Source organism: Myotis lucifugus, unplaced genomic scaffold, assembly GCF_000147115.1.
Source record: "Myotis lucifugus unplaced genomic scaffold, Myoluc2.0 scaffold_98, whole genome shotgun sequence".
Taxonomy (NCBI): Eukaryota; Metazoa; Chordata; class Mammalia; order Chiroptera; family Vespertilionidae; genus Myotis; species Myotis lucifugus.
The window spans coordinates 1,734,019-1,734,964 of NW_005871146.1; positions in this window are offsets into that span (position 1 = coordinate 1,734,019).

Consider the following 946-nt stretch of genomic DNA (forward strand, 5'->3'; position numbering starts at 1 on the left):
GCACATAATAACCACTCAAATGAATCATATAAAAAAAACAGACACTTTTAAAAAAGAATGTGTTTATTTTACGAATTCCATGAGTTGCATATCAGGAAACAATCACGGAACATTTGTGGCCCAGATCCTAGCTCAAGGAGGGTCCGCTTTGCCTCTGTGGTTTTCATGTGAATTCATGATTAGGCTTTGAGCCACACAGCAAAGGTGATAGTTCTTTGAGTGAATTCACCAATACAGTCCCCAGAAGGCTTGCCCTAGGTAGGCCCTGAGGAAACCGGGAGCTTAAAAAATCCTTACCTAGCTTTTCCTTTGCTCAGAAAACTGCAACCTTCGCCTAGAGCAAACATCTCTCCAAGGCAGAGGTGGGGCGAGTGCGCAGTGGTGGGGGTGGGGGTGGGGGAGGGAGGGGAAGGTGGAAGCGGGGGCAGTTGCCTGGATGATGCGGAGGCCCCTCCCGCCTTGGGCGAGGCTGGGGGTTTGATGGGGTGTGGTACGCCCGAGTCCCTGGAGGGTGGCTGGAAGGAAGCCGGGCTGGCAGTGTGGGGGGTGGGAAGCGGGTGTAGTTGAAGGGAAGTGGCGCTGAGGTCAAGGGGGGAGTGTAGCGGGGCCAGGGGGGTGGCCGGCGGTGAGGGGGTACCCTGATGGAGAATGGGGGTGGAGGTGAGAAAGGCTGGGAGGAGAGTGGGGACCAGGGGCCCAATGGCCCGCGTGGGTGGGGTGCAATGGGCGGGAGTCAGGCTGGGGGCTTGACCTAAGTGATGGAAAGCCGGGAGCGGGGCAAAGCCGGCTGGGGGCGTGGTCTGCGGGAGCCGCCCGGTGGCCTGGCTCCATTGGGCGGAGGGGAAAGGGGGGCGGGAAAGCCGGGCCAGGGCGTGGCCTGGGAGGGAGAGCCGGCTGGGGGCGTGGCCGGGGAGCCCCGCGGCTTGCGGCGCAGGCGGACCTTAGG